Raw genomic sequence first — 10,027 nt, 5'->3', positions numbered from 1 at the left:
TGAGCTAAAGTTTCTGCCCACTTCACATTTTCTCTCTGCAAGTAAAGCCAAGCCCAAATAAAGAAAAGAACTGCTTCAAACTCAAGATCCAAGGGCCCAAGACTTGAAGAACCAACTAGAAGATGAGAAGAGTAGTATATATAGGAGTAGCTTTGAATTATTTGAGGGAGTTCCGGGAGTTGGAAAATAGCATAGAACTACTTCTTATATTTACTTTCTCTGCACTTCTAGTTTTCATTATGTATTCTCCATCTTTGTTTTCATTTTCCAGAGCTATGAACAACTAAACCCCTTTCATTGGGTTAGGGAGCTCTGTTGTAATTTGATGGATCAATACTAGTTTTCATTATTCTTCTTCTATCTTTTCTCTTGATTTTACTTGAAAGCTTTCGATCTTCATCCAATTGGGTAGTTATCTTGGAAAAGAAACTATTCATACTTGGATCTCTTCTGAACCTTGGAAGAGGAATGAAGAGATCAAGCTAGAAATGCTTTCTCATGCTGGACCAAATTAGGTTTGGATGGATATGTGACTATAATCCTCTCAATGCTTGATTTGGGAAATGCATGTTGTATAATCAGTGACCATACTTCATCTCTTCTCATTAGCAATTGACCAAGGAATTGGCTATTGATCAAGATTTGAGAGATTGAATTACAAGAAATTGTAATTCAATCACTTAAGATTGCCAAGGAGATCAATGAGTGCATTGATTGAGGAAGAGATGTAAATAAGATTGATTCGGAGAATGCAACATCTCCTAAGCCCAATGAACTCCCCATTTCTGATCTTACCCATTCTCTTTAATTTCTGTCATTTACATTTATGAGCAATTCCCCCATTCCCATTTAGGATTCTGCAATTTACTTTCTGCCATTTACTTTCCCGCCATTTAATTTTCTGCAATTCTCAACTCAATTTCTGATTAGCTCAACTAGAACATTCCTCTAATTAAAGTTGCTTGATCAATCAATCCTTGCGGGATTCGACCTCACTCTATTGTGAGTTTTTACTTGATGACAAATTCGGTACACTTGCCGAAGGAAATTTGTTATGGGACAAGTTTTTCGTGCATCAAGTTTATGGCGCCGTTGCCGGGGATTGATTGTGCATCAACAATGATTAGATTGGAGGATAACTAGATTGAGCATTTTATTTTTGTTTGATTTAAATTTCTGTTTGAGTTATTTACTTCCTGTTTTAGTTAATTTCTTCATTTCCCCTACTTTTTTTTTCTGTTATTTACATTTCATCTCACTAACCCACTAACTGTTTGATATATTGCATCACTCACACTAACAGTAATTCTGACAGATATACTTTCTGCATCTATTCTCTTTGTTTGTACTTGTTGGTTGTATGACAGGGAGAAGAAGCGGGGCTTCAACTTCCTTTGATTCTGAACCTGAGAGAACCTTCCTTAGGCTAAGGAGGGAGGCAAGAGACAAACGTGTAGTTGGTACTGAAGAAGAGGAGGAACACTTTGAGGAATACTTTGAACCAAACATGGAAGAAAACATGGAAAACCATCATGAAGAAGAGGCTCACAACCATGGCGGAAGAGGTCAAGCAAATCATGCTGGGGAGGATAGAAGAGTTTTAGGCTCTTATATCAATCCAAACCCAGGAAACTGTGGAAGTAGTATTCAAAAGCCAACCATCCATGCCAACAATTTTGAACTGAAGCCCCAGCTCATCACCCTTGTGCAGAATAACTGTTCGTTCGGAGGAAATGTCCAAGAGGACCTAAATCAACATTTAACCACCTACCTGAGAATATGTGACACATTGAAGTCTAATGGTGTTCATCCTGACGCCTATAGACTGCTCTTATTTCCATTCTCACTCAGGGATAAGGCAGCCAAGTGGTTGGAATCTTTCCCAAGGGAAAGCTTGACAACTTGGGAAGACGTGGTGAACAAATTCTTAGCAAGATTTTACCCTCCTCAAAGAATCAATAGGCTGAGAGCTGAGGTCCAAACCTTCAGGCAACAAGATGGTGAGACTCTATATGAAGCATGGGAGAGGTTTAAAGACCTGACAAGGAGGTGTCCACCTAACATGTTCAACGAATGGGTACAGCTGCACATTTTCTATGAAGGGCTCTCTTATGAGTCAAAGAAGGCCGTAGACCATTCATCCGGAGGATCTTTGAACAAGAAGAAAACCATTGAGGAGGCTATAGATGTCATTGAAACAGTAGCAGAGAACGACTACTTCTCTGCTTCCGAAAGAGGGAACACAAGAGGAGTAATGGAGCTAAACAATGTAGATGCTCTGTTGGCCCAAAACAAGCTCATTACCCAGCAGCTGGCTGACCTCACCAAGAAGATGGAGAGAAACCAAGTAGCAGCAATCTCCACTTCATCAACAACCCAAGAAGGAGTGAATGAAGAAGCAGAGGGTAGCCAGGAGCAAGCCAACTACATCGGGAATTCACCTAGGCAGAACCATGATCCATACTCCAAGACTTACAACCCTGGATGGAGGAATCACCCAAACTTTGGGTGGGGAAATCAACAAGACCAAAGCCTTGATCAAAGGCGCCCAAATCCAAACAATGCAGCCCACCAACACTTTACCTCTAGACCATATCAACATCCCAATAACAACACCTCTCCACATTCATATCAAGGCCAGAACAATCCTCCTCAACCTGACCTATCATCATTTGATGAAAGAATCTCAAGGATTGAAAATCTACTTGAAGGCATATGCAAGGATATCCAAGACAACAAGGTGTTCAAGGAGGAAGTGCGAGCCAGTTTCAAGAACCAGGGGGACACAATCAAGAAGTTGGAATCTCAAGTAGGATATCTCTCTGAGCAGATTCCCAAACCCACAGATGGATTCCCAAGTGACACAGAGAAGAATCCGAGAGGTGAAACAAAGAAAGTCAGATGGGAAGATTGTAAGATGGTCACTATAAGTGACTGATGCACGGATTTGTCTCACAACAAATCTCCCTTCGGCAAGTGTACCAAATTTGTCGTCAAGTAAAAACTCACAATAGAGTGAGGTCGAATCCCACAGGGATTGATTGATCAAGCAACTTTAACTAGAAGAATGTTCTAGTTGAGCGAATCCAGAATTTGGGTTGAGAGTTGCAGAAAATAAAATGGCGGGAATGTAAATAACAGAAAAGTAAATGCTAGAATTAAAGGACTGGAAGTAAATGACTGAAAATAAATTGCAGAATTGTAAATGGGAATGGGGAATTTGCTCATAAAAGTAAATGGCAGAAATTAAAGAGAATGGGTAAGATCAGAAATGGGGAGTTCATTGGGCTTAGGAGATGTTGCAATTCTCCGGATCAAGTTCATTTTCATCTCTTCCTCAATCAATGCACTCATTGATCTCCTTGGCAATCTTAATTGATTGAATTACAATTTCTTGCAATTCAATCTCTCAAATCTTGATCAATAGCCAATTCCTTGGTCAATTGCTCACGAGAAGAGATGAAGTATGGTCACTGATTATACCACATGCATTTCCCAGATCAAGTATTGAGAGGGTTATAGTCACATACCCATCCAAACCCAATTTGGTCCAGCATGAGAAAGCATTTCTAGCTTGATCTCTTCATTCCTCTTTCAAGGTTCAGAAGAGATCCAAGTTTGAATAGCTTCTTTTCCAAGATAACTACTCAATTGGATGAAGATCGAAAGCTTTCAAGTAAAATCAAGAGAAAAGATAGAAGAAGAATAATGAAAATTAGTATTGATCCATCAAATTACAACAGAGCTCCCTAACCCAATGAAAGGGGTTTAGTTGTTCATAGCTCTAGAAAATGAAAACAGAGATGGAGAATACATCATAAAACTAGAAATAGTAGAGAAGGTAAAATACAGAGAGTAGTTCCCTTTTTCCAACTTCCAGAACTCCTCAACAATTCAAAGCTACTCCTATATATACTACTTCTCTCAGATTCTAGTTGGCTCTTCAAGTCTTGGGCCTTTGGATCTTGAGTTTGAAGCAGTTCTCTTCTTCATTTGGGCTTGGCTTTACTTGCAGAGAGAAAAGTGTGAAGTGGGCAGTAATGCATCACCATTCTCAATGGCTACTTTCAGTCTTCTCTCAGGAAAATGATCCAAATGCCCTGTCACGGCACGGCTAATCGTCTGGAGGCATCACCCTTGTCAATGGTTACATCCTATCCTCTCAGTGAAAATGGTCAACGCACCCTGTCACGGCACGACTATTCATCTGTCGGTTCTCGATCATGCTGGAATAGGATTTACTATCCTTTTGCGTCTGTCACTACGCCCAGCAATCGCGAGTTTGAAGCTCGTCACAGTCATTCAATCATTGAATCCTACTCGGAATACCACAGACAAGGTTTAGACTTTCCGGATTCTCTTGAATGCCGCCATCATTCTAGCTTACACCACGAAGATTCCGATTAAGAGATCTAAGAGATACTCATTCAATCTAATGTAGAACGGAAGTGGTTGTCAGGCACGCGTTCATAGGGAATGATGATGATTGTCACGTTCATCACATTTAGATTGAAGTGCAAATGAATATCTTGGAAGCGAAATAAGATGAATTGAATAGAAAACAGTAGTACTTTGCATTAATCTTTGAGAAACAGCAGAGCTCCACACCTTAATCTATGGAGTGCAGAAACTCTACCGTATGAAAATACATAAGTGAATAGAGGGTAGGCATGGCCGAGTGGCCAGCCCCCAAACGTGATCTAAGATAGCATACAACTGATCAAAGATATCTAATACAATAGTAAAAAGTCCTATTTATAATAAACTAGCTACTAGGATTTACAGAAGTAAGTAGTTGATGCATAAATCCACTTCCGGGGCCCACTTGGTGTGTGCTTGGGCTGAGCTTGAAGTCTACACGTGGAGAGGTCATTCTTGGAGTTGAACGCCAGCTTTTGTGCCAGTTTGGGCGTTGAACTCCACTTTGCAGCTTGTTTCTGGCGCTGGACGCCAGAATTGGGCAGAAAGCTGGCGTTGAACGCCGATTTGCGTCATCTAAACTTAGGCAAAGTATAGATTATTATACATTTCTGAAAAGCCCTGGATGTCTACTTTCCAACGCAATTAGAAGCGCGCCATTTTGAGTTCTGTAGCTCCTGAAAATCCACTTTGAGTGTAGGGAGGTCAGAATCCAACAGCATCAACAGTCCTTTTTCAACCTCTGAATCTGATTTTTGCTCAAGTCCCTCAATTTCAGCCAGAAAATACCTGAAATCACAGAAAAACACACAAACTCATAGTAAAGTTCAGAAATATGAATTTAACACAAAAACTAATGAAAACATCCCTAAAAGTAACAAGATTCTACTAAAAACATACTAAAAACAATGCCAAAAAGCGTATAAATTATCCGCTCATCACAACACCAAACTTAAATTGTTGCTTGTCCCCAGGCAACTAAAAATCAAATAGGATAAAAAGAAGAGAATATACTATAAATTCCAAACTATCAATGAAACATAGCTCCAATCAGATGAGCGGGACTTAAAAAAATTCTGTGGAGGCAAGTGCATCCCTTGATGTATCTCAGGGATTTCTTGATGATGAGCTTCTTCATGTGCCTGTTGAGATTCATGAATGTGCTCTCTTGTTTGCTCCATCCTTTTCATAGTGATGGGCTTGTGAGATGAATCTTTCCATCTCCCATGGCTCAGAGGTGGAAGCATTTGTCTTCCCTTTCCTCTTTCTTGAGGTTTCTCTGGCCTTAGGTGCCATTAATGGTAATGGAAAAACAAAAAGCTTATGCTTTTACCACACCAAACTTAGAATATTGCTCGCCCTCGAGCAAGAGAGAAAGAATAGATGAAGAAGAAGAAGATATGGAGGAGATAGAGGGATGTGTGTATGGATGTGAGTGGTGAATAGAAAACAGAATGGATGACCATGAATGGAGAGAGAGAGGGTGAGGTGGGTGGGGATCCTGTGAGATTCACAGATACTGAGATGATTCTGTGGGGTCCACAGACCTGAGATGATCCTGTGGGGTCCACAGATCCTGAGGTGTTCAAGGAATTACAACCTTGCACCAAATTAGGCAAGTAAAATGCCCCTGCACACAACTCTGGGCGTTCAGCGCCAGGTTGGTGCCCATTTTGGGTGTTCAACGCCCATTTGTTGCCCATTTCTGGCGTTGAACGCCAGAACCATGCTTGTTCTGGGCGTTCAGCGCCAGCTCTTCTCTAGGGTGCAATTCTGGCGTTTAGCGCCTAGATGATGCCCATTTTGGGCGTTCAGCGCCCAGATACTGCCCATTTTGGGCGTTCAGCGCCAGAACCATGCTCTGTTCTGGCTTTGAACGCCAGGCAGGTGCTTCCTCCAGGGTGTGATTTTTCTTCCACTGTTTTTGATTCCGTTTTCAATTTTTATATTTATTTTGTGACTCCACATGATCATGAACCTAAGAAAACATGAAAAACAAAAATAAAATTAGATAAATAAACATTAGGTTGCCTCCCAACAAGCGCTTATTTAATGTCAATAGCTTGACAGTGGGCTCTCATGGAGCCTCACAGATGTGCAGAGCTTTGTTGAGACCTCCCAACACCAAACTTAGAGTTTGGATATGGGGGTTTGACACCAAACTTAGAGTTTGGTTGTGACCTTCCAACACTAAACTTAGAGTTTGATTGTGGGGGCTTTGGTTGACTCTGCTTTGAGAGAAGCTTTTTATGCTTCCTCTCCATGGATGCAGAGAGAGATCCTTGAGTTGTAAACACAAGGTTGTCCTCATTCAATTGAAGGATCAATTCTCCTCTGTCCACATCAATCACAGCTCTTGCTGTGGCTAGGAAAGGTCTTCCTAGGATGATGGATTCATCCTCTTCCTTTCCAGTGTCCATGACTATGAAATCAGCAGGGATGTAAAGGCCTTCAACCTTTACTAACACATCCTCTACTTGTCCATAAGTCTGTTTTCTTGAATTGTCTGCCATCTCTAATGAGATTTTAGCATCTTGCACCCCATAGATTCCCAGTTTCTCTATTACAGAGAGGGGCATGAGGTTTATCCCTGAACCAAGATCACACAGAGCCTTAAAGATCATGGTGCCTATGGTACAAGGTATTATGAACTTTCCAGGATCCTGTTTCTTCTGAGGTAATGTCAGTTGATCCAGATCACTTAGCTCATTGATGAACAAGGGAGGTTCATCTTCCCAAGTATCAATGCCAAATAATTTAGCATTCAGCTTCATGATTGCACCAAGGAACTTGGCAGCTTGCTCTTTAGTAACATCCTCATTCTCTTCAGAAGAGGAATACTCATCAGAGCTCATGAAGGGCATAAGGAGGTTCAATGGAATCTCTATGGTCTCTAGATGAGCCTCAGGTTCCTTTGGTTCCTCAGAGAGAAGCTCCTTATTGGTCACTGGACGTCCCAGGAGGTCTTCCTCCTTGGGATTCACGTCCTCTCCTTCCTTCATAGGTTCGGCCATGGTGATTAATTCAGTGGCCTTGCACTCTCCTTTTGGATTCTCTTCTGTATTGCTTGGGAGAGTACTTGGAGGGATTTCAGTGATCCTTTTACTCAGCTGGCCCACTTGTGCTTCCAAATTTCTAAAGGAAGACCTTGTTTCATTCAAGAAACTCACAGTGGCCTTAGATAGATCAGAGACTAAGTTTTCTAAGCTAGATGGATTCTGCTCAGAATTCTGTTTGTTGCTGAGTGGATGATGGAAAAGGCTTGCTATTGCTAAACCTGTTTCTTCCACCATTATTAAAGCCTTGTTGAGGCTTTTGATACTTCCATGAGAAATTTGGATGATTTCTCCATGATGCATTATAGGTGTTTCCATAAGGTTCATCCATGTAATTTACCTCTGCTATTACAGGGTTCTCAGGATCATAAGCTTCTTCTTCAGGAGAAGCCTCTTGAGTACTGTTGGATGCAGCTTGCATTCCATTCAGACTCTGAGAAATCATATTGACTTGCTGAGTCAATATTTTATTCTGAGCCAATATGGCATTCAGAGTATCAATTTCAAGAATTCCCTTCTTCATAGGCGTCCCGTTACTCACAGGATTCCTCTCAGAAGTGTACATAAACTGGTTATTAGCAACCATGTCAATGAGTTCTTGAGCTTCTGCAGGCGTTTTCTTTAGGTGAATGGATCCACCTACAGAAGTATCCAATGACCTCTTTGATAGCTCAGATAAACCATCATAGAATATATCCAGGATGGTCCATTCTGAAAGCATGTCAGAAGGACACTTTCTGGTTAGCTGCTTGTATCTTTCCCAAGCTTCATAGAGGGATTTCACCTTCTTTCTGTCTGAAGGTCTGAACATCCACTCTAAGCTTGCTCAGCTTTTGAGGAGGAAAGAATTTGGTTAAGAAAGCTGTGACCAGCTTATCCCAAGAGTTCAGACTGTCTTTAGGTTGAGAGTCCAACCATATTCTAGCTCTGTCTCTTACAGCAAAAGGGAAAAGCATGAGCCTGTAGACTTCAGGATCTACTCCATTAGTCTTAACAGTATCACAGATCTGCAAGAATTCAGTTAAGAACTGAAAAGGATCTTCAGATGGAAGTCCATGAAACTTGCAGTTTTGCTGCATCAGAGAAACTAGCTGAGGTTTCAGCTCAAAATTGTTTGCTCCAATGGCAGGGATGGAGATGCTTCTTCCATGTAAATTGGAGTTAGGTGCAGTAAAGTCACCAAGCATTCTCCTTGCATTATTATTATTTTCGGCTGCCATCTCCTCTTCCTATTCAAAAATTTCTATAAGGTTATCTCTGGATTGTTGTAATTTAGCTTCTCTTAGTTTTTTCTTCAGAGTCCTTTCAGGTTCTGGATCTGCTTCAACAAGAATGTTCTTGTCCTTGCTCCTGCTCATATGACAAAGAAGAGGGCACAGAAAAATAATAATAATAATAATAGGAATCCTTTATACCACAGTATAGAGGTCCTTGTGTTAGTAGAAGAAAAGAAGAAGAAAATCTGAACTCAGAGAGAGAGAGGGTTCGGATTTTTGGTGATGTGATGAAGAGAAGTGTTGTGATGAGCGGATAATTTATACGCTTTTTGGCATTGTTTTTAGTATGTTTTTAGTAGAATCTGGTTACTTTTAGGGATGTTTTCATTAGTTTTTATGTTAAATTCACATTTCTGGACTTTACTATGAGTTTGTTTGTTTTACTGTGATTTCAGGTATTTTCTGGCTGAAATTGAGGGACTTGAGCAAAAATCAGATTCAGAGGTTGAAGAAGGACTGCTGATGCTGTTGGATTCTGACCTTCCTGCACTCAAAGTGGAATTTCAGGAGCTATAGAACTCAAAATGGCGCGGTTCTAACTGCGTTGGAAGGTAGACATTCAGGGCTTTCCAGCAATGTATAATAGTCCATACTTTGTCTAAGTTTAGACGACGCAAACTGGTGTTCAACGCCAGCTTTCTGCCTAATTCTGGCGTCCAGCGCCAGAAACAAGCTGCAAAGTGGAGTTCAACGCCCAAACTGGCACAAAAGCTGGCGTTCAACTCCAAGAATGACCTCTCCACGTGTAGACTTCGAGCTCAGCCCAAGCACACACCAAGTGGGCCCCGGAAGTGGATTTATGCATCAACTACTTACTTCTGTAAACCCTAGTAGCTAGTTTATTATAAATATGACTTTTTACTATTGTATTAGATATCTTTGATCAGTTGTATGCTATCTTAGTTTCTCTGAAGATCCTTTTCAGTTCTTAACTGAATTCTTGCAGATATGTGATACTGTTAAGACCAATGGAGTAGATCCTGAAGTCTACAGGCTCATGCTTTTCCCTTTTGCTGTAAGAGACAGAGCTAGAGTGTGGTTGGACTCTCAACCCAGAGATAGCCTGAACTCTTGGGATAAGCTGGTCACGGATTTCTTAGCCAAGTTATTTCCTCCTCAAAAGCTGAGCAAGCTTAGAGTGGATGTTCAAACCTTTAGACAGAAAGAAGGTGAATCTCTCTATGAAGCTTGGGAAAGATACAAGCAGCTGACCAAAAAGTGTCCTTCTGACATGCTTTCAGAATGGACCATCCTGGATATATTCTATGATGGTCT

The sequence above is a fragment of the Arachis ipaensis genome, chromosome B06, assembly GCF_000816755.2.
Source record: "Arachis ipaensis cultivar K30076 chromosome B06, Araip1.1, whole genome shotgun sequence".
In the NCBI taxonomy this organism is placed as follows: Eukaryota; Viridiplantae; Streptophyta; class Magnoliopsida; order Fabales; family Fabaceae; genus Arachis; species Arachis ipaensis.
This window is presented reverse-complemented; position numbering follows the sequence as displayed.